The following is a 24,625-nucleotide window of genomic DNA, read 5'->3' as shown; positions in this document are numbered from 1 at the left end:
TGCAGCTCAGTTGCTAAGTCAGATCTGACTCTTGCGACCCCACAGACTATAGCCCGTCAGGCTTTTCTGTCCATTGGATTTTCCAGGTAAGGAATACTGGATCTAAATACTCAAGGGGATCTTCCCGACCCAAGATCAAACCTGCATTTCCTGCATCGCAGGCAGATTCTGTACCACTGAGCCTCCTGGGAAGCCCAACCATATATGATACCAACACATTTACAGTCATAGTAATTTTAAGAGGGAACCTAAAGAAAGTTGTACTCTGAACACAACCCAGAGAGCCAGTCTCTCATTGCACACAACTAACCCCATGGGAACTAAACCACTCTCCAGCTCTCCTCTTAACCCTGGTTAGTCCCTGAGGGCAAGCTACGTCTACTTCTCTATCTCTCACACACTGAAGAATGTGCATTGGATCTTAAAAAGTCTTGGCCAGGAGAAGCAATAGATTTAAAAGTTAGACATTAAAGGAGGAGAATTTTAACTTATAATAATAAAGCTAGATTATCATCTCTCCTACACAAGTGCTATGGGCAGGGAAACAGCAACAGAGATTAAAATTCCAAAAATCTTCTTAAAGAAATCCTGAAAATAAACTCCTTCCAGCTTGTCACCAGTCAAGAATATAGGTTTGACTTTAAAACTTGTTTCCTCACAAACATAAGTAATTATTTTGTAGGTAAGGCACAGAAGCAACATATATATAGTTCACCAAGTTAAATAGTCGAAGTCTGATGGGAATAAAGAAGGGATAAATTCCTACAAAAGCAGTTCACTCTCTAATTGTCATTTGCTTATGTAAGTGGGCACTGGGAGAAGGAAAACAAATTTGTAAAAATATTCATTTCCATATAGGATGAATCTTTATTGCAAAAGGGAAAAGGCAATCTCAATTGCAAATAAAAAAAACCCCTGTGCTGTTTTTTCATTTGCTTATTTTAGACATTATTACCGTGGCAATTATGTTTAAAAATGTGGGGACCGGAGGCCTCTGTTTTATTATCACTGGAAAACAGCAAGCTATTTCTCTGCCCTGTTTATCTGATTGACTCCCAACATCTTTCTGGCAGCCAATCTATCAGTTTATCTCCCCTACTTCATCACAGTCACTTCTGGCAGCTAAATACAAGATCCAAATCCAGTGTTACACAGACGTTCGACAAAGGAACCCCGTGTAACACTGCTACTCTGTAAACAGCTGCCCTTAAGGCTAAGCCAAAATGGGTTCTGGTTCCTAGTCAACATCCTGTCAAAAGCAAGGTTGCGAAGGCAGAGGGAAGACAGGTTAACAAAAAAAATTTTTTTAAAGAAAGAAGAATAAAAAGGAAGGAAAACATACTGATTAATCTGTTTGCAGAACAGCAATGGAGACGCAGAGAACAGAGTTATGGACAAGGGTGAGGAGAAGAGGGAGAGGGTGAGATAAACGGCGAGTGGGGTGGACGAATGCACATATGTAAATAGATAGCCAATGGGGATTTGCTGTATGACTCAGGGAACTCAGTCTGTGCTAGTCGCTCAGTCCTGTCCGACTCTTCGTGACCCCATGGACTGTACCCCGCCAGGCTACTCTGTCCACGGGATTCTCCAGGCAAGAACATTGGAGTGGGTTGCCATTCCCTTCTCCAGGGGATCTTCCTAACCCAGGGACTGAACCTGGGTCTCCTGCATTGCAGGCAGATTCTTCACCATCTGAGCCACCAGGGAAGCCCCAGTGGGATTTATTCTGTAATCATCTAGAGGGGTGGGAATGGGCGAGAGGTGGGAGAGAGATTCAAGAGGGAAGGGACACATGTACACTTATGGTTAGTTCATGTTGATGTATGACAGAAATCAAACCAATATTGCAAAGCAATCATCAATCTATTAAAAATAAATAATTTTTTTTTAAAAAGGAAGGAAAATAAACAATGGAATGACAACATCTCATTGCCCTTACCTTGTTCCGGCCATGTAAGAGAGAATAGCCATCTGGTTTTCCTAACAGTTTCCGATCCCTTGAGACTGGGGCCATGAAAGCTACTGGGAGCTTGGGAAAAGCTCCCCCAGCACAATGGTGATGGCTGGAAACAGGAGCCCCACGCCCACAGCAGGGGTGTGACACGCACAGTGGTCCCTGCGATTCCAACACCAAGCTGGTGCAGCATTTACTCTCAAGCACCCTGTGTTTCACACATTCTGGGCTGCATTTTCATTACCTTGGTGCTTTACACAGCTATTCTTAGTCACTTGTGGTTAGGAAGAGAGTTTTATTGGTCTGTCTGGCTGAGTCTAGGTTATCCATGCATCCCGAAGAATTCATTCAGTGTGAGAAGACCGTGTTGTGTGCAAGACAGGAACAAGAAAGCAGCAAGAAAATACAGGTAAATAAACTCTCCCCCTGGCTAGTGCCATTTCCCACAGCTCTCACTTACACTAGGCTTAAATTTAATTAGGAATACAATGGCACCCCACTCCAGTACTCTTGCCTGGAAAATCCCATGGATGGAGGAGCCTGATAGGCTGCAGTCCATGGGGTCGCTAAGAGTTGGACACTACTTAGCGACTTCAATTTCACTTTTCACTTTCATGCATTGGAGAAGGAAATGGCAACCCACTCCAGTGTTCTTGCCTGGAGAATCCCAGGGACGGCAGAGCCTGGTGGGCTGCCTTCTATGGGTCGCACAGAGTCAGACACGACTGAAGCGACTTAGCAGCAGCAGCAGCAGCAGCAGCAGCAGCAGCAGCTTTCCAAAAAGTTGTTGAAAAATGAAGTTTTAGGGATACTGATGGAAGAATTTAGCTTTGCTTCTTAGTTCAATTTTTATGGTTTCACTTATGAACAAACTTTTCCATTAAAATTCAGGTTTCTGGTAGTTACCAGAGGTTTTTATTTCAACAATAATGATACAGTATCTGTAATTTTCTATGTGATCTGGAAAATGGAGAGGTATGTGAAATATTTTTCTTCTAGTCTGTTATAATTCCTCCAGAGAGTCAATTCAAAAACAATTCTCTAGTTCCTGGGGAAAATCATACATGTGGGTGGGTTCCCCAGTCAGCCCACAAAAACCTACGTGACCCATAACCACATATGCGAGGAATGGCACTGACAGTACTATCAGAATCTAACCAGCAGTTATCATACTCTGCCTGGAAAAAGGCATGCTGGAAGCAGTTTAAAATGGCAGGCTGAACACACTGGCTTATCTCGTCTCCCTTCTCAACTCCTCCAAGAGACAGTAGAGGAGAACAAAATAAAAAGATGTATTAACCCGCAAGAAAAAAGAGGAAAGGGAGAACTAATAAGAGTGGATTTTCACAAAATTTTCCAAGATAGTCAGGAGATGAAGAGCAAAAAGGAAGTGATCGCCCGAGGGCCCACAGGCAATGAAGGTGAGAGAATCACGCCCACGGAACCCCCGTGAGCAGGAGGAGCTCAAAGGGCGGCTCCCCTAAAGAAGGGCTGGGGCAGAACCACGGGGCCTTCTGGAGTGTTCACACGGCCAAGCAACTTCCCCCCGGGGGAGGAGGGTGGGGGGAAGGAGGCTCGATTCTCCGGAAAAACAAAGCCACAGAAGCTCCAAACTGAGAGATACGAGGCACAGAAGGCTGACGTCTGGTACCTTCTGACTCCTTCCCCACCCTGTGCCCAGGACACTGTCGCCACGTGACAAGTTCCTAGGCAGGAGAGCAGGGGAGTGTTTTCTGGAAAAACTGCATGGTTATCCCCCAGTTCCCCAGAAAAGATTTCCAAGCTCTGAGAACCAAGAGGTTAGTTCTCAGCAAAATTACATACAAAGGAGACAGAAAGCTCCACCCAGGTTTCAGAGATACTTTAGAATGATGTACTCTGAAACATGAAGTGACAGCTAAGCATCACCAGCATCTGAGGAAAGACTCAGACAGAGACCAAAGCAAACAGGAAAAAAAGCGACTCAAGAAAGCAATGCAAGGAGCAAACAAAACACACAGACGAAAGAAAGAAAAGAAAAAGAACTCACAACTCCTCCTCCTCCTCTGAGGACACCCTCAGAGAAGTGAGAGAAAAGACACTTCCACAAGAATGGGATGCTATGAGAAGAGTAAAATGAGAAATTGAACACTAGAAATGTTTAACATCTTCAATAGAACTGGAAGACAAATGTACAAAAATCTCTCAGCAAACAGATAATATCCCTTGATTATTTGTGAAAGAAGAAAATAACTTAGAGGATAATCCAGGAAGTTAAACACCTACCTAACGAAGGCTGGGAGAAAATTATTAAAGAAATAATTATGAAAACCTCCCCAAATTGAAGGACGGGAATGAACTAATAACCACCACCCAATACAACCGAGTGCAATGAAGGAAAAAGAACCTTTTGTAAGACACATCGTCATGAAATGTGGAACTCTAGAAGCAAAGAAAAGATCCTAAAAGGTGAGAGGAAAAATAGGTCACATGTAAAGAGGGTGACTATATGGCCCCATCTACCACAGAGAGTCCTGGCTAAAGTCTCCCGTCCTGCTGTTTCTTCAGGATGGCACCTCAAGGGTCCCAGTCTTGACAATGAATTATACAGTCACCCGAAACATTAAGGAACATAAATCTTAATGGGACTAGACATCTCAATAGCAATAACAGATGTCAGAGGACAGCAGAGCAAAACCTTCAAAATGCTGAGGAAAATGACTTTCAACCTCAAGTTCCATACATAGCCAAAGCACTAACCAAGGATGAAGTTCATAAAGCATTTCACACAGGCAAGGACTCAATAATTTACCTTCCACAGGCTCTTTCACAGGAAGTTGTGCTTCAGTAAAATGAGAGCATGTGGCCAGAAGGACAAAGACAGGAGATGTCTTTGGAAAGAATACTGCAGTGGGTTGCCATACCCTCCTCCAGGGGATCTTCAGACCCAGGGATCAAACCCACATCTCTTGCAACTCCTACACTGGCAGGCACATTATTGATCACTGCGTTACCTTCTCTATCTCCTTGCTAAATCTCAGCTCAATTACCTCCTTCCTCAGGAAAGCCTCTCTTAACAGCAGCCCTTCATACACATTCATATGATGTTCCTGATGTATTTAATTTACATTTTATTAGTGGGGTACATGATTAATGTCTATTTCCTCCACTAGCCAACTGTCTGCTTCACAGAAAGCAGAGAATGTAACAGTGTGCTCACCACTCTATCCTGTCCACTGGCCCACTGAAGGAGCTCAATAAATACATACATGCACAGAGTGGGGGAATTGTTTCTGGCAGAAAATCTCAAAGTTTTATTTACTTTATCACACACACACACAGACACTTCTTTTGTTTTTAAACAAAAAGAATCATACCATGTAATCAGTTCAGTTCAGTTGCTCAGTCGTGTCCGACTCTTTGCGACCCCATGAATCGCAGCAAGCCAGGCCTCCCTGTCCATCACCAACTCCCAGAGTTCACTCAGACTCACATCGGTGATACCATCCAGCCATCTCATCCTCTGTCATCCCCTTCTCCTCCTGCCTCCAATCCCTCCCAGCATCAGGGTCTTTTCCAATGAGTAAACTCTTCCCATGAGGTGGCCAAAGTACTGGAGTTTCAGCTTCAGCATCATTCCTTCCAAAGAACACCCAGGGCTGATCTCCTTCAGAATGGACTGGTTGGATCTCCTTGCAGTCCAAGAGACTCTCAAGAGTCTTCAACACCACAGTTCAAAAGCATCAATTCTTCGGCGCTCAGTTTTCTTCACAGTCTAACTCTCACATGCATACATGACCACTGGAAAAACCATAGCCTTGACTAGATGGACCTTTGTTGGCAAAGTAATGTCTCTGCTTTTGAATATGCTATCTAGATTGGTCATAACTTTCCTTCCAAGGAGTAAGCGTCTTTTAATTTCATGGCTGCAATCACCATCTGCAGTGACTGTAGAAAAATAAAGTCTGACACTGTTTCCACATCTATCTGCCAAGAAGTGATGGGACCGGATGCCATGATCTTCGTTTTCTGAATATTGAGCTTTAAGCCAACTTTTTCACTCTCCTCTTTCACTTTCATCAAGAGGCTTTTTAGTTCCTCTTCACTTTTTGCCATAAGAGTGGTGTCATCTGCATATCTGAGGTTATTGATATTTTTCCCGGAAATCTTGATTCCAGCTTGTGCTTCTTCCAGCCCAGTGTTTCTCATGATGTATTCTGCATATAAGTTAAATAAGCAAGGTGACAATATATAGCCTTGACATACTCCTTTTCCTATCTGGAAGCAGTCTGTTGTTACATGTCCAGTTCTAACTGTTGCTTCCTGACCTGCATATAGGCTTCTCAAGAGGCAGATCAGGTGGTCTGGTATCCCCATCTCTTTCAGAATTTTCCACAGTTTATTGTGATCCACACAGTCAAAGGCTTTGGCATAGTCAATAAAGCAGAAATAGATGTTTTTCTGGAACTCTCTTGCTTTTTCCATGATCCAGCGGATGTTGGCAATTTGATCTCTGGTTCCTCTGCCTTTTCTAAAACCAGATTGAACATCTGGAAGCTCACGGTTTCACGTATTGCTGAAGCCTGGCTTGGAGAATTTTGAGCATTACTTTACTAGTGTGTGAGATGAGTGCAACTGTGCAGTAGTTTGAGCATTCTTTGGCATTGCCTTTCTTTGGGATTGGAATGAAAACTGACACTGACATTTTCCAGTCCTGTGGCCACTGCTGAGTTTTCCAAATTTGCTGGCATATTGAATGCAGCACTTTCACAGCATCATCTTTCAGGATTTGAAAGAGCTCAACTGGAATTCCATCACCTCCACTAGCTTTGTTCGTAGTGATGCTTTCTAAGGCCCACTTGACTTCATATTACAGGATGTCTGGCTCTAGGTGAGTGATCACACCGTTGTGATTATCTGGGTTGTGAAGACCTTTTTTGTACAGTTCTTCTATGTATTCTTGCCACCTCTTCTTAATATCTTCTGATTCTGTTAGGTCCACACCATTTCTGTCCTTTATCAAGCCCATCTTTGCATGAAATGTTCCCTTTGTATCTCTAATTTTCTTGAAGAGATCTCTAGTCTTTCCCATTCTGTTGTTTTCCTCTATTTCTTTGCATTGATCGCTGAGGTAGGCTTTCTTATCTCTCCTTGTTATTCTTTGGAACTCTGCATTCAGATGCTTATATCTTTCCTTTTCTCCTTTGCTTTTCGCTTCTCTTCTTTAGACAGCTATTTGTAAGGCCTCCTCAGACAGCCACTTTGCTTTTTTGAATTTCTTTTCCATGGGGATGGTCTGTGTAATATGTAATACCTTGCTTTTAATCCAGAGTACTACTATCTACCTAAGCAATTGGGGAAACTCCTGGTTTTTAATCTCTTGGCACTAGTGGCAAAGAACCTGCTTGCCAGTGTAGGAGAAATAAGAGACACGGGCTCGATCCCAGAGTTGGGAAGATCCCTTGGAAGAGGGCATGCTAACTCACGCCAGTATTCCTGCCTGGAGAATCCCATGTACAGAGGAGTCTGACAGGCTGCAGTCTACAGGTCTCCAAGAGTCGGACAAGACTGAAGTGACTGCACGATTACCAGCACCTCCTCCTCCTCAAACAACATCCTCTTTCTCCCACGTCTTGCACAGGGCTAGAGAACTGTGTGGTTTAAGTGCATGGGAATTACCCTTTTTTTAACCATCCCAAGAGAACCTAAATTTTTTTTAAAACTACTTAATCCAAATGAATGAAAAAAATCTCAGAACCCTTCTCCTTATTTTACTGTTACAGTGATGTCGGTCTTGCCTCCCTCTTGGGTCTCATTTCCCGGGGAGAGAGCTGGTTCTTCTCAGGAAAAGAAGAGCGGGGACAGGCCTTTTGTTCTTCCTCTAGCCATCTGCCCCATGCCCCAGCAGACACTGACTCTTTCTGTAGTGTCTTCAAGTTGGTCTTTTTACTGCAAGAAAGGTGTCTTGACATCTTTGTAGTAAAGGTGGGAATTCATTTCATATAGTGTTCTCTGTTATCAGTGTCTCTTTTATCAGTCTGTCAAATCCCAGTTGCAGGTGCCCATCTCCCATCTTCTTAGATGTAGTGATTCTATGCATGAGTTTTCAGTGCTGCCCCATGGTTCAACATAACTGTAAACATCGCCCAGTAAGTCTGTAAAATGCCATGGCTTTGGAGTCTGACATACCTGGGCTCTGTGCCCTTTATTAGATGTGAAGTTTGGGACAAGTTATTTGTCCCTTCTGAGACTCAGTTTCCTTATAATAACTGTACCTCATAAAGTCGATTTGCAGTCTTAAAAGATGATAAAAGTAAAGCATTTTGCAAAATGCGAGTGTTCAATAAATTAAGATACTGTCAACATCAGATAATGATACTTAGAGATAAAGACAGAACTCAATCTGGGACAAAAAAATTCCATAAATGAATCACCACAGCTGCTAACAATAACAATGAGCAAATACGATAATTCAAAGTTCCTTTCTACTGATTGCCAACAGTGGATAACAAATAGGACATGTAATGAAGGAAAATCAGAATGGAAGGGAGAAATTGTAAAAAGCACAGAAAAAACTCACAATAGTACTAAGTCAATACCTGAAAAGCAGACTGTTATTTGAAGGACTTTTCCCAAACCAAACCATGATTAATTTGGGCACAAGTGATCCTCTCCTTTACCATTTATTCTATTAGGCCAACTAACTGCTCTTCGTTCTCCAGGACCTGCATCCAGCCCATCGCCCTCTGCTCCCACAGCCACCCCTCCATCTCACCCTCTGCAGCATCCTATCGACCCCTCTACAAAGGCCTCCATCAAATGCCATCACCTCCCCGCAGCCTTCTCTAATTCTCCCAGACTATTACGAATCTCCCTTCTCCTGAATTCTTTATCACCCCCTTGCCCAGCACTCTGGTTGTTTACAGCGCCTTTGCTTGACTGTAAGCATCCTGGGGGCAAGGCACAGTATCACTCAAAATTCTCTCCTCCCTCAGAACTCTGCACGCTACCTTGCTCACAGTGAGTATTTTGATAGTACCTCTGAAAGGAAAGAGTTAAGTTCTAGATCTTTGGATCAAAGATGAAAAGCATCCCACTTCTGCAGTGGCAAGTACAATATTTACAAGAATAATATTAATAACAGAGAGAAGAATGGAGGGAAGTCAAATGCGTGAACAAAAACCCAAGTGCATCTTACTACTGAAGTTCCAGATAACCCACCTTTGGTTACTAAAATCAGAAAATGTACAGCTCAAGGCGACCACTGAAAAAGTCAGCCTTAACTCTGCCTCACTGCCCTCGGTCTTTTAAGGATTTGATTAGTTTTTCCACTTTCTGATTCAGCATTGCCTCGTGCCTCCACTCCACAGCTGGAGCTAAGGCCTGTGATTTGGAAGGGATGATAAATTCATTCGCTGAGGAAATTCACACTGTTTCCTCAGCACAAGTTCTAAAATATTTCGAAGGCCGTAATATTTCACCAGGCCTGGCCATTTGGGTTAAAATTTATTAGTCAAAACAGAAAACTTTCTCATCAGACCCCATATATTCCATTAGGCATGATATATGGTGCCTCCCAATGTCTAATTATTAACTAGAAGTGTAAGTAAATCATTACCAGTATTCGGCTCTGATATGTGAAGACAGAGAGAGAATTAGGCAATTTGACTGCTAAAGAACTTGCTTTTCCTTTCTTTTTCCTATACATAAAAAGAATGTTACAAGGACTAAGTGACTGCACTAAGCCATTCTTCCTAATCTATACCAAAAGGAACAAGGTGCCAGCAGTGCTATTGTTTAGAATTTCCAACAGCCCCCATTTCCAGGATTCTGTCTCTTGGTAAATGGATAGATGTCCTGGTGTGTGCCTGTGTGTGTATATATATATATATGTTTATTTATTTATTTATTTTTCTATCTATAAAATAAAAGGTGAGGAGAGGGGTTATACATCCTCTTGGATACTACATCAATCACTGATTATTTCTGGGCATTCTATGGTATTCTATTGTATAATGACACTATGCTATGTAACATTTGTATTGAAAGAATGAAGAGGAAGTCGTTCAGAACTAGTGACTATTTTGCTAAACAGGCTTTACAAGGAACCAAGAGGGCAGTGCTAAACTATATTCTGCATTATGTCCTCTAAGGATTAAAAGCCCAGAGGAAACAAACCTCAGCCTCTCCTTCCAGGATTTTCCCTTTAGCCTGCAGACTCCAGTATTCTTCCCCCCTCAGATCAATAGCCCATTGATCCGCCGCCTTTTCAGCATGCCTCCCCGCTCCTCCTCACGTGCTCGCCCCTCTCCATACTTATGGGCATGCGATGCCACCAGGACGGTCACTTGCGGTAAACGTCCTCAAGTCTGCTGCGTGCTGTCCCTTTGTCATACAGATCCACGGTCTGTATGGCATACGGTCCCTCGGGGACTGATGTGTCCTGGAATTCAGAGCTTTGGGGATTTGGGGGAAGGTGATGATACAGTGTATGTACCATAAATGCCCCAGTGAAGCCTGGGGCAGAACCCCAAAGTCAAACACATCAACACCTCTGCAGCAAAATACATAAATATCCCTACCTAGTGGGATAAATAAAGCCTTATAGGTTAATAGGCAGGCTTCCCTAGTAGTTCAATCTCTCGGTTGGGAAGATCCCCTGGAGAAGGCAAAGACTACCCACTCCAGTATTCTGGCCTGGAGAATTCTATACAGTCTATGGGGTCACAGAGTTGGACACGGCTGAATGACTTTCACTTTCACAGGTTAATACAGCTTCAGAACCATTCAGATGTTGCCACCACAATGTTTTGCCAAACTTACAAAAACAAACAAGTACACTACTGTAAGTTTTCAGTGTCAGAATTGCAGGTGAGGGGTTTTTTAGTGTCAGAACTGCAGGTGAGGGATTATGTACCTCTATTTGCTTGTTAAATCTCAATACCTGCATCCATACGGCTGCAATGAGTAGAAAAACAGACAAGATGGATTGAACTGGTCTCAGTCACTTTAAAACCATTTCCACTAACCTTACGTGGGTCTCCAGTGCTCCCAATTACACTCTCCTGCTCTGCTTGAGGACTCTGCCATCCCTTCTCTTTTCTCAAACCTCCAGCCCCTGCCCTCAGGTAAGAACCTCACATACTACCTTCCCCATAGCTCCTTGGGAACAAGAGTTTCAACACTCTGTCCTCACGCCCATATCTACACAAGAGCTGTCCATCAGACCAACCCCTCTCTACTTGTGTACACAGCAGCAGCCATTCTCACCTCCTTCCTGAAACGTGCATGATGCCCTCTATGGGATCATTTCCATCAGAAAACAGTGTACAGGATCCCTGATTGGGGAACCAAGATCCCACAAGCAGCTAAGCCTGAGGGCTGCAACTCCTGAGGCCGTGGGCTCTAGATCCCATGCTCCACGACAAGAAGCCTGTGTACAACCACAAAGACCCTGCACAGCCTAAAAAATAAACAAACGGACGACAACAAAAGCAACATACAGAGGACATCTACCTGAAACCCAAACAAGAAACCCACTCCTGACCCCTGCTGCCCATTTCTCCCCTTTAGGGCAAGCTTTCTCCAGACTGTCTATGCCATCTCCAACTTTTCTACCTCCATTCTCTCTTGAACCCGCTTTAGCACTTGAACAAAACAGTTTCTGTGAAGGTCCGAATGGCTTCCACATTGCTGAACCAAATAGCCAGTTCTCACTCCTTATCTTATTTGATCTATCCACAACATTCAACACAGTATGTCACTCTTTTAAGGGAAAAAAAAAAAGACCTTATTCAGATAAAATGCACATACAATACAGCTCACCAATTTAAACTATGATTCAATGGTTTTGTATATTCACTGAGGTGTGCAACCATCATCAAAATCAATTTCAGAATATTTTCATCACTGTCAAAAGACAGTTTTTTTTTCCCATCAGCTACTCCCATTTCACCCCCAATATTGCCAGCCGTAAGCAACCGCCTATCCACTTCTTCACTTCTATAAATTGTGCCTATTTGGAGCATTTAATAAATCATATAAATACGGTCTGTGACTCTCTTGTTTCACTTAACTTACCATAATGTTTTCAAAAGTTTATCCATGCTGCAAGTTTCAGTACTTCATCCTCTTTATGGTTGAATAATATTTATTGTATGGATATACCATGTTTTGTTTATCCATTTATCGGTTGATGGTCACTTGGGTTGTTTTCTTTATGGCTATTATGAATAACGCTACAGATATTCATGTATAAGGTTTTGTGTGGACATATGATTTTCATTTCTTCTGGGTGTAAACCTAAGAGTAGAATTGCTGGGTCATATGGTAACTCTATGGTTGATCTGAGGAACTACCAAACTGTTTTCCATAGAGGCTGCACCAATTTATATTTCTACCAACAGTGTACGAGGGTTCCAAATCCTCCATATTCTCCCCAAACTTGTTATCATCTGTCATTTTTGGTCACAGCTATCCTAGTGATCACTGTGGTTCTGATTTGTATTTCCCTAGAGACTAATAATCAATCTGATTTCGGTGTTGACCATCTGGTGATGTCCATGTGTAGAGTCTTCTCTTGTGTTGTTGGAAGAGGGTGTTTGCTATGACCAGTGCATTTTCTTGGCAAAACTCTATTAGTCTTTGCTCTGCTTCATTCCACATTCCAAGGCCAAATTTGCCTGTTACTCCAGGTGTTTCTTGACTTCCTACCTTTGCATTCCAGTCCCCTATAATGAAAAGGACATCTCTTTTGGGTGTTAGTTCTAAAAGGTCTTGTAGGTCTTCATAGAATTGTTCAATTTCAGCTTCTTCAGCATTACTGGTTGGGGCATAGACTTGGATTACTGTGATATTGAATGGTTTGTCTTGGAAATGAACAGAAATCATTCTGGCGTTTTTGAGATTGCATCCAAGTACTGCATTTCGGACTCTTTTGTTGACCATGATGGCTACTCCATTTATCCTGAGGGATTCCTGCCTGCAATAGTAGATATAATGGTCATCTGAATTAAATTCACCCATTCCAGTCCATTTTAGTTCGCTGATTCCTAGAATGTAAACATTCACTCTTGCCATCTCCTGTTTGACCACTTCCAATTTGCCTTGATTCATGGATCTCACATTCCAGGTTCCTATGCAATATTGCTCTTTACAGCATCGGACCTTGCTTCTGTCACCAGTCACATCCACAGCTGGGTATCGTTTTTGCTTTGGCTCCGTCCCTTCATTCTTTCTGGAGTTATTTCTCCACTTACCTCCAGTAGCATATTGGGCACCTACTGACCTGGGGAGTACCTCTTTCAGTATCCTACCATTATGCCTTTTCATACTGTTCAAGGGGTTCTCAAGGCAAGAATACTGAAGTGGTTTGCCATTCCCTTCTCCAGTGGACCACATTCTGTCAGACCTCTCCACCATGACCTGTCCGTCTTGGGTTGCCCTGTGGGCATGGCTTAGTTTCATTGAATTAGACAAGGCTGTGGTCCTAGTGTGATTAGAATGACTAGTTTTCTGTGAGTATGGTTTCTGTGTGTCTGCCCTCTGCATCTATTTCTGCTTTATTGACTATGCCAAAGCCTTTGACTGTGTGGATCACAATAAACTGTGGAAAATTCTGAAAGAGATGGGGATACCAGACCACCTGACCCACCTCTTGAGAAATCTGTATGCAGGTCAGGAAGCAACAGTTAGAACTGGACATGGAATAACAGACTGGTTCCAAATACGAAAAGGAGTACGTCAAGGCTATATATTGTCACCCTGCTTATTTAACTTATATGCAAAGTACATCATGAGAAACGCTGGACTGGAAGAAACACAAGCTGGAATCAAGATTGCTGGGAGAAATATCAATAACCTCAGATATGCAGATGACACCACCCTTATGGCAGAGAGTGAAGAGGAACTCAAAAGCCTCTTGATGAAAGTGAAGGAGGAGAATGAAAAAGTTGGCTGAAAGCTCAACATTCAGAAAACAAAGATCATGGCATCCAGTCCCATCACTTCATGGGAAATAGATGGGGAAGCAGTGGAAACAGAGTCAGACTTTATTTTGGGGGGCTCCAAAGTCACTGCAGATGGTGACTGCAGCCATGAAATTAGAAGACGCTTACTCCTTGGAAGAAAACTTATAAGCAACCTAGATAGCATATTCAAAAGCAGAGACATTACTTTGCTGACTAAGGTCTGTCTAGTCAAGGCTATGGTTTTTCCAGTAGTCATATATGCATGTGAGAGTTGGACTGTGAAGAAGGCTAAACATTGAAGAATTGATTCTTTTGAACTGTGGTGTTGGAGAAGACTCTTGAGAGTCCCTTGGACTGCAAGGAGATCCAGCCAGTCCATTCTGAAGGAGATCAACCCTGGGATTTCTTTGGAAGGAATGATGCTAAAGCTGAAAACTCCAGTACTTTGGCCACCTCGTGCGAAGAATTGACTCATTGGAAAAGACTTTGATGCTGGGAGGGATTGGGGGCAGGAGAAGAAGGGGACGACAGAAGATGAGATGGCTGGATAGCATCATCGACTTGATGGACATGAGTCTGAGTGAACTCCGGGAGATGGTGATGGACAGGGAGGCCTGGCATGCTGCAATTCATGGGGTCGCAAAGAGTTGGACACGACTGAGCGACTGAACTGAACTGAAAGACTAATTAATAATGGTGAGCATCTTACTAGTCGTTTAAATACCTTCTTTGGAAAAATGTCTATTCAGATCATTCGCCATTTTTTAGTAGGTTATTTGCTTTTATTATTGAGTTTAAGAGTTCTTTATATATTCTAGATACCAGTCCTTTATCAGATATACAATTTAAAAATATTTTCTCCCACTCTGTGGGTCTTTTCACTTTTCCAGTAGGACCTTTTGCAGCTCAAAAGTTTTCAATTTCGATGAAGTCCAACGTATCTGTTTTTATTCTGTTTTGTCCCTTGTGCTTTTGTTGTCATATTTAAGAAACTATGTCCTAACCCAAAGTCATGAAGATTTACTCCTGTGTTTTTTTCTAAAAGTTTTATAGTTTTGTCTCTTGTATGTAGGTATATGATCAACTTAGAGTTAATCTCTGTGTAGGAATGAGAGGGGGCTCTAACTTCACTCTTCTGCAAGTGGGTAACTAGTTGTCCTAGCATTATTTGCTGTAAAGACTTCTCACCACTGTCTTGGCACCCCTGTCGAAAATCAATTGACCATAACTGTAAAGGTTTATTTCTGAATTCTCAATTGTATTCTATTGATCTATATGCCTAACCTTATACTAGTACCACAACATCTTGATTACTACAACTCTGTAATAAGTTTTGAAATTAGGAACTATGAGTCCTCCAACTTTGATCTTTTTCAAGATTGTTTTGGCCATCCTGGGTCTTTTGTATTTCCACATCAATTTTAGGATCTGCTCATCACTTTCAGCAGAAAGATAGCTGGGATTTTGATACAGATTGTGTTGAATCTGTATATCAATTGAGGAGTACTGTCATTTTTAACAATACTTAAGTCTTCTAATCCATAAATTAGAATTTTTCTAATCGATGAAATGGGATGGCTTTCCATTTATTTAGGTCTTTTAAAATTTCTTTCAGCAAAGTTTATAACTTTCTGCATACAGGTCTTTGGGGCTTCACAGGTAGCACCAATGGTAAAGAATCTGCCCACCAATGCAGGAGATGCAAGAGACACAGGTTTAGTCCCCGGGTTGGGAAGATCCCCTGGAGTAGGAAATGCCAACCTGCTCCAGTATTCTTGCCTGGAAACATTCCATGGACAGAGGAGCCTGGTAGGCTACAGTCCATGAGGTCACAAAGAGTTGGACATGACTAAGCGTGCATGCGTGCGTGCGTGCGTGTGCGCACGCACATGCACGCGCACACACACACACACACACACACACACACACACACACATACACACACACACACACACACACACCAATATAAGTCTTTTACCTCCTTGGTTAAATTTATCCTCAGGTATTTTCCTCATCTGGATGCTACTGTAAATGGAATGGCTTTCTTAACTTTTCAGATTGCTTACTGCTGGTGTATAGAAACACAACTGATGTTTTTGTGTTTATTCTGTATCCTGCAATTCATGATCAAGTAGTTTTCTGGTGGCTTCTTTGGGATTTCTATATATAGGATCATGCCAACTGCAAGTAAGAGATACTTTTACTTCTTCTTTTCCAACTTAGATGCCTTTTATTTCTTTCTAACTGCCCTTGCTAAAACCTCCAGTACAATGTTGAATATTAGTGGCAAGAGCATCCTTGCCTTATTTCTAATCTTTGGGGAAAGTTTTCTGTCTTTTACCACTGAATAGGATGTTAGTTATGGGTTTTCATAGATGTTCTTTACTAGGTAAGGAATTCTCTTCTATCCCTATTTGCTGAGTGTTTATCATGAAAGGGTGTCAAACAATTTTCTGCATCTACTGAGATGATCATGTTTTTGGCCCTTATAACATTTGATTACATTAATTGATTTCTGATGTTAAAACAATCTTGAATTCCTGGACTAAATCCCACTTAGTTATGGTAAATAATTTTTTTTTTCTGAGGGGGGTGAGAGGGCTTTCCTGGTGGCTCAGACAGTAAAGAATTTGCCTGCAATGTGGGAGACCCGAGTTCGATCCCTGGGTTGGGAAGATCCCCTGGAGGAGGGCATGGCAACCCACTCCAGTATTCTTGCCTATGTGTTGCTACAGTGAGTTTGTTAGTAGATTGTTGACTTTTGTATCTCTGTTCATTAGAGATATTGGTCGGTAGCTTTCTTTCCCTGTGATAGTTTTGCCTGGCTTTGGTATCAGGACGATACTGGATTTCCTCCTTCTTGAATCACTTTGATATGAAACCCGGGAAATCGCTCTTCCTTTATTTCCTCTCACCGTCTCCAGCACCTATACTAGATCCTCTTCATCTCCCCACACTCAAAATGTTGAATCCCCAGGACGTGGGCTTTGCATCTCTTTCTCTTTTTCTCTCCACTTTCAATCCCTAGGTGATCTCATCCAGTCTCATGGTATTAAATACAATCTATATGTTGATGGCTCTCAGATTCATCCCTTCAGTTCAGACCTCTTCATGAACTCCAAAATTTTATACATAACTATCTCCTCAACAATTCCCTATGACTGCTTCAGTGATAATTTAATATAACCAATTTGGAATAAAAATAATTAAAGTCAGCACAGGTCCATGGGGTCGGGGAGGGGCAGGGTGTGGAATCTAGTGTAACCGAAGCTGAGTTCTAGATTTCTTCTCCAAACTAGCTTCTCTCACTGTTTGTCCCCAGTTCAGTAAATAGCAACTTCATCCATCCAACTGCTCAGACCAAAATCCCTAAAGTCATCCTGGATCCCTCTCTTCCCACACTGCACACACAATCCACCAGCCAAATCCATCAGTTCAACTTTTAGCATAAATTCAGAGTCCAGCCACTTGTCAGCACTCCCTCTAAAACATCTCAGTCCCAGCTACCTCCACGTCTTGCCTGGACTATCATGAGAGCCTCCGGTTTCCTGTTTGCCACCCTGCCTCCTTAGAATTTACTCTCAACACATCAGAGTGATGCTTCAAAAATATTAGTCCAATCATGTGACTCCTCTGTTCAAAACTCTCCAGTGGCTTCCTAGTGAAAGCCAAAGCCTTAGGGTGGCCCACAAGCTCCTTCAGGACCTGGCCTCCCATTACGGCTCTGACTTATGGCTCTCCTATCCCGCTCTTTCTTACCTACCCCACCCCAGAGGTACAGGCCTCCCTATTTCCTAGAACACGCTAGCTGCAGCAGGGCCTTGGAGCCTTTGCACTCGCCATTCCCTTCCCCCCAAAACTTTCATGGTCTGGTGTGCACTGCCCTCAGGGCTATGCTCAAGTATCACTGAATCTCCTGACCATCCCACCTGAAAACAGGAGCCATCCCATCCCTGTCCTAGGCCCCTTCATCCATACCCAGTTTTACTGTTTTCCACTGCAGTGTCATCCTGTTTCTGAGAGAGAGGGCAGGCCTTTGCTTTGTCCCGGCCCCTCACAAAGCTCCAGCAGACCTTTCTGTGATGATGTGTGTGCGTGCACTCAGTCCTGTCTGACTCTCTGTGACCCCACGGACTGCGGCCTGCCAGGATCCTCTGCCCATGGGATTTCCCAGGCAAGAATAGTAGAGTGGGTTGGCATTTCCTTCTCCTGGGGCACTTTCTGACCCGGGGATTGAACCCAAGTCTCTTGTCTTGGCAGGGGGATTCTTTACCACTGAGCCACCTGGGAAGCCTCTGTGATGACGTAAATGTTCGATATTTGCATTGTCCAGTACAACAGCCCCTAGCACATGTGGCTACAGTTCTTGATATGTGACTAGCATGACTGACAGGCTGAATTTTCAACTTTATTTTAATTAATTAGCTACAACTGAAATTTGAATAGCTAGCTACATGTGGCCAGTGGCTACTGCATCAGATAGCACAGCCTAGAACAACAGTTACTCGATAAATACATAGTTGATACTCACATATTTGCTGAATCAATTAATGGAAGGAAGAAAGAAATCTGAAAGACTTTTCTTCTCAACTTTTTATTACAGAAAATTTTTTAAAAAACACAGAGGTAGGCTACGGCAAAATGAACATTTAAATACTTATCACCAACCTGAATGTTCTCCCCTCCACCTCTGGCCAGGAGCAGGAAGGTTTTTATTACTACTTGCTGTAAGCAAGGGGAAGATCAGGGATCTTTCCCAAAGCAGTATCTCCCTGAAGGCGCCTCTAACCTGAAATAAGTTTCAGTGGATATCAGATTTGCAATACTGGCTTCTAAAAATCACTAAATTCTTGGAAAATCTAACAGCATGTCTCAGGGTCTTTTACAAGTTACTAAGACATGACTTTAGGAATTAGGAGTCTATTGAGAGAAAATCCTGTGTGCCAACAAGTATGTGAGGCACATTTGTGATAAGAAAGCACTACGGAACTACATGGTTTTGTTTTATTTAATCATTATTTATTTATAATGTGCCAGGTCTTAGCAGTGGCACGAAGGATTTTTAGTTGTGGAATGTAAACTCTTAGTTCAGCATGTAGGATCTAGTTCTCTGACCAGGGATCGAACCCAGGCCCCCTGCATTGGGAGCTCAGTCTTAGCTATATGAATGTTTTCATATCAAGGACCTGATTGCTCTCGTGCACCATTTATTTTCTTCATTTAAATTTTATTAAAGTCATATTCTGAAAGAGGAGCTATATGACTACAAAATTGAGAACTTTGCTCTTGTTAGGACTCCCCCTGGTGGCTCAGACCTTAAAGAATCCACCTGCAATGCAGGAGACCCAGGTTCAACCCCTGGGTTGGGAAGATCCCCTGGAGAAGGGAATGGCTACCCACTCTTGTTTTCTTGCCTGCAGAGGAACCTGGCGGGCTACAGTCCATGTGGTTGTAAAGAGTCAGATATGACTGAGTGACTTTCACTTCTGCTCTCATTAGATGACACAATTCCTCAGGCAGGGGTTTGTCTTATTAGTCATTGTAAAACTAGCATCTGGTATAGCAATTAGTGAATGAAGCGCACAACCGCATGAAAGTGACTCATCTGAACTGTCACAGTGTGAACATACACACTGGATCTTCAGTTTCCTAAACAGTTACGAATCTGAAAACACTCAAATGGACTTTTAAGTGTGTCGGGTCAAAAGGCAGCATAATATGCTAGAAAGTCAGGGACTTCGCTGGTGGTCAAGAATCTGCCTGCCAGTTCAAGGAACACAGGTTCAATCCCTGGTCGGGGAAGATCCCACATGCTTCAGAGCAACTAAACCCATGCGCCACAACTACTGAGCCTGCATGCTGCAACTACTAAAGCCCCCGGACCTAGATCCCGTGGCCCCAGAACTAGAGAAGCCACTGCAATGAGAAGCCCACCAACCGCAACCAAGACCCAGGGCAGCCATACGTAAATAAATAATTAAATAAGAAAATCAAACGTGGACCAACAACACCTGGATTTCAGTGTCTAAAGATGAGACGATCCCACCCGAGTCCCCTAGGCTCTAGTATAAAGACAGTTTGGAATGGACAATTTTCAGAGACACTATCTAACTTCAGAGCAGTAGGTTCTATGCTAGATCTACAATACACATAATTTTTGAAGCTGTTTTTTAACTCCCCCTTTTATGCTAAGTCACTGTCCCTATAATTTACTTTTAAAGTAAAGCTTTAAGGAGCTACATACACTGAATATAATTTAAAAACAAGACGATACCAGGCCCAGTTTGGTGAACAGGTAGTGGCCCCTTTTCTAAAGTGCCAAACTCTTTACTGGAGTCTACTCAAACACTGCTGGAACCCTGTGTCTAACTGACACTTAACTAGCTGACACTGGGTTTAACATTATATTAGTATAGAAAAGGCAATTTTGGCCACATATTTGCCCAGTAAACTACCACGGGACCACCTGCATGTGAAAAGTTTCTTCGATGGTTTGAAGCCAATTCTTCTTTCTTTCCTAGCTGGCTCCATCAAATGGAGCCTGTTTTAGGCTTTGTTCTGAGGTTTTACCTTTGTCTACACGAAGCAGTAGAACCAAAGTCATGCTCCGGTGTTTTTTTAAAGCAAGAGAACTGAAAGAAACGAGGGCCAGTCGTGTGTGCCTTCCCTTGACGCTGCTGTTTGATGAAATTGCTCGACCTTGCATTTAAAATGTGGCTTTTGTGTGTGCAGGCTCCATAATAGCAAGCCCACGCTGGCTATCAAATGCCAATATTGACACTATCTTTGGGACTAAACACTGACAGACAGACAATGGCAACACAAAAACTAGAATGTATCTAAATAAAATTCTTGCATAGATTCAAAACATAATCTTGTAATTATTAAAACTGGGGTTTAATTAGACATTGATATTTGTTTGGGTTTTTTTTTAACTCCTATATTACATCTTAAGAAACCTAACTGATTAACTCTCTGCTCTAACTTCAACCATAATTTCAGTTTTCAAAACTATGCACTTCCTATATACATCCTCTTTAAGTCACCAAGAAGATATACATGTAATAAATTTTATCAAACTTTTAAGAAACACTATCCACATCTCCAATAGCAGCAACATCTCAAAGTCAAACTAAAAATGAAATACTGCTCTGAACAGAACGGATCTGTTTTCCAGCAACAAATTAAAAGGAGTAGGTTCAAATCAAACTTTAAAGCATATTCTCAGCCATCAACCGAATCACTGGAAAGACACATGCCAACAAGAACGCTGTATGGCCGTTAACCGTAGGAATGGCCTTGCTGCTGCTGCTAAGTCACTTCAGTCGTGTCCGACTCTGTGTGACCCCATAGACGGCAGCCCACTAGGCTCTCCCGTCCCTGGGATCCACCAGGCAAGAATTCTGGAGTGGGTTGCCATTTCCTTCTCCAGTGCATGAAAGTGAAAAGTGAAAGTGAAGTCGCTCAGTCGTGTCTGACCCTCATCGACCCCATGGACTGCAGCCTACCAGGCTCCTCTGTCCATGAGATTTTCCAGGCAGGAGTACTGGAGTGGGGTGCCACTGCCTTCTCCCAGGAATGGCCTTACACATCCCTTATTCACACTATGATCTAAATGCATACAATTAAAGCCACCCTATCAGCCGTCCATATTAATCACTCACCAATTTAACTAAAGTAAACGACCCTGTCAGAAAGCTTGCCTCTTCTCTATTTCTTAACATTATCGACTTTTAATAGTTCACTGAATTAGTAATTACTTGTTTATGACATTATCAAATGTCTTAGACACAAATGTCCAGCATGTGGCAGGGTCAGCTATAGACATGTTCTGATGGCAGATAAAAGGAGAAATTTAACCCATCAAAGTGGTCACCAAAAGAACAGAACCTATTATGCCTTTCTCCAGATGCTCTTGGTTAAATTCAAAGTGACAGGACAAACCAGATCAAAACTAAACAGAGTTAGAAGCAACATACAAAATCCTAATGAACCCTCAGAAATCCAGGTATCGACCGGTCAATATCTAAGTTCAGTTAGTCCTTTCAGAGCAAAATACTTCACGAGGTGACAAGAAACTAGTCTGAGGTCTCGGCTATGAAAAGAACAAACCCAGTCACTGGTCGGGGCGCCACTGCCATTGAGCCCGCGCTCCAGAGGCCACACGCCGCAGCTGAAGCCTGCACACGTAGAGCCTGTGCTCCGTGCCAGGAGCCACCGCGAGGAGTCCACACGCCAGAACTGGAGAGCAGCTCCCGCTCGCTGCAACTAGAGAAAGCCTGTGGGCAGCAATAATTAATTAAAAAAAAAATTTTTTTTTAATGCTTTAAAAACACCCAGTCACTTTACAGTCACTTTATAGCTTATTGCTAAGTGCAGTCATAGCTCAACCTGGAGATCTCGGGAGGATGAAATGAAGACATGAATCAAGTACCTGTCTAATCAGTCCAGGAGCTGGCACGTTACTAGTGTTCAGTAAACATTAGTCCTTCCTCCGCTCTTTGAGAACTCAGGCCTATCGAGTCAAAAATCAACTTTAAATGGCAATATAGACAACATACCTTAAAAGCACTTAATGTCAAAAAAAAAAAAAAGCTGCAAACGGGATCATGAAAATGAACAACAGACACTGAAAACATGGCTCTTCCTTCATGGTCGTTTGTAACTTTTATATTTTATGAAATAATCTCTAGGGATGAACTCTAACAACAACTGAGCCAGATGCAAGCTGATCCCACCAGCAAGTGAGAACTCAGCAATGTTTGAAGCCTGTGAACAGTTTCCCTCCGAAAATCGTCACCACTGGGCACATTCTGGGCTTTCAGCAACTCCAAACAAACCAGGAACACAACTAGAAGGTTAATTTTTTTCATTAGAATTGTTAAGAAGCCAGGAGTTCAATAAATCATTTGCCTTCAAAGGGGAAAAAAAAATTACTTTCTAACACAACATAATGTTTCTTCTGATTCTGAGAAAATGAAGCTCAGTTATTTACAAAATGAAAAGCATAATACTATAGTGAAGTCTTCCTGTGGCTCACAAATGAAATATTTAAGAAACAAAGGTATGGGAAGAACAGGGCTTGGCCTAAAAAATCTTGGATCAAGTACTAGTATGTGACTTTCAGGAAGTTACTTAATGTCTCAGGGACTCATTATTGTGAGGTTCTTTTCAGCTCAAAAAAAGTACCATTACAGTATCTGATACTCTCCAGTCCTCTCCACACATACTCCATATGTATTTGCTTATACACACACATACACACTCGCATGTACCTTTATTAAATAACACAGACATATTTTTTAAGTTGTAGTAATTTAAGGCCCATTATGAAACAAAGAGAGTGAGTGTGTCTGTGTTGCCCGTTCTGACCCTGAACACCATTCTCAGTGGTGAGGGCATTTACACAGCCTCGAGACACATGACTTAACCAAGTAAGCCTTTAAACCCTTACAATGAAACATTAAAATTCAATGTGGCTATAATCTCTTCCTTACAAAACATGGACCCAAAGAGTCTGGCTTCAAGTATGGTTAAAAAAAAAAAAGGCAAAACGTTATTACATTCACCACCAAGCTCTTCCAAACAACCAACTGCATCAAAAAACACAAATGAAAACTCACAGGCCCATTGTAATACATTGTACCACTTCTGAATGCAACACTTAGCTCAGGCTTACCACCCTGACAAATAAAGGAAAGCACTTTATGAAGCCAATTTAATTGGGAGGTGACAGAAAACATACAGCCATTTTCTTTAGCCTTATCATTGAATTGGCTTCAGCTCCAATCTCTGGTAAATCCCACTCAACAGAAGAAATTAACCAGGTCAGCAGAACAGGTGCTACGTTGTATCTGTCAAGGGCCTGGCATCACCACAATTACTTGCACACAATGAAGTGGTAATCTTTACAGATCATCTCTCCCAAGAAGCATACTGGAGGAGGGGGAGGAAAACTGAAGGGAGGCAGGGGGTGGGACTGGGGGGAGGGGATGTGGGGGGGGGTTAGCACGAAGAAGAAGAGGAATAGGAGGCAAAGAGAAAAGGCAAGAAAAGAAAATGAATGTGCAGCTGCCTGGCGGCTCAGCAGATGTCGACTGTGATGTACGAGGCTGGGATAAGCTGTCGTAGCCTGCTGCCAAAGAGTGGTAAGTGATTAAAGCCTGCACACTTCTAAGCACCATATTTAGAATCTGCGGGGTTTCAAGCCTTGCACCCATTCCTTGCTGTGCTGCCAGATGTTGGCAACTGGTCCAGTTCCTACTGACGGTGCGTGGATGGCAGCAGTTGGTGCGGCAGCAAAGCAATCTGGAATGCTTCCGGAGATGCTGTACATTAACAAGTGTCACCCATCATTCACCTTTACAGAAGGCTGAAACAACTCCAATTTGCTGCCACTTCCCTCTTGGGAAACAGCCAAGATAAAGTTGTGCCTGGCAGCCCCATTTGTTTCACTCAGGTGTTTCAGCTGCCTCGCTGACCTCTATTAGTTTAAGTTTTAATTTAGATTAACCCCAGCACCCCAATTAACCAGCAAGGGGAAAAGCGAAGATGTGACTAGTCATAACTGAAATCAGAATTTATCGAAGTTAAAATCATTAATTGGGATGAAGGGCCAATCAAGTAATGCTATTTCTTTTTAAGCAGACCTCCAGGCCAAAAAAAAAAAAAAAAATCTTTCAGACTGAGGATTGCCAGTGGAAGCAGCTTCCCCCAGTAA

At 42.5% G+C, this 24,625-nt stretch overlaps 1 protein-coding gene across 1 annotated transcript in view; it reads right to left on the bottom strand.

Annotated features, from left to right (window-relative positions):
- The window catches only part of AATF (apoptosis antagonizing transcription factor), a 111,018-nt gene that overhangs the window by 38,026 nt on the left and 48,367 nt on the right, over nt 1-24,625 (bottom strand). The gene's annotated exons all lie outside the window — the stretch shown is intronic.

This window comes from Capricornis sumatraensis, chromosome 8 (assembly GCF_032405125.1).
Source record: "Capricornis sumatraensis isolate serow.1 chromosome 8, serow.2, whole genome shotgun sequence".
Taxonomy (NCBI): domain Eukaryota; kingdom Metazoa; phylum Chordata; class Mammalia; order Artiodactyla; family Bovidae; genus Capricornis; species Capricornis sumatraensis.
The sequence above is the reverse complement of the archived record's forward strand: the minus strand, read 5'-3'. Positions and strand labels throughout refer to the sequence as shown.